Genomic DNA, 225 nt, shown 5'->3' on the forward strand with positions numbered 1-225 from the left:
CTTTAGTGTGCGTGTGTGTGCACAGAGATGGTGTTAAAGAGTGTATTCATGGTCATGAGGTGCTCTCTGTGCGTGTGTGTGTGTGTGTGTGTCAACAGCAGATGATTTGCACGAGTCTTCTGGCTGAGCTGTCCCATGGAGCCCTTTTGTTTTGTTGTGACTTTGTCTATTTTTAATGTACAAACAGGGACGTCATTTAAATGTCATCGTCCCTCCCTGTCTGTT

The sequence above is a fragment of the Solea solea genome, chromosome 8, assembly GCF_958295425.1.
Source record: "Solea solea chromosome 8, fSolSol10.1, whole genome shotgun sequence".
Taxonomy (NCBI): Eukaryota; Metazoa; Chordata; class Actinopteri; order Pleuronectiformes; family Soleidae; genus Solea; species Solea solea.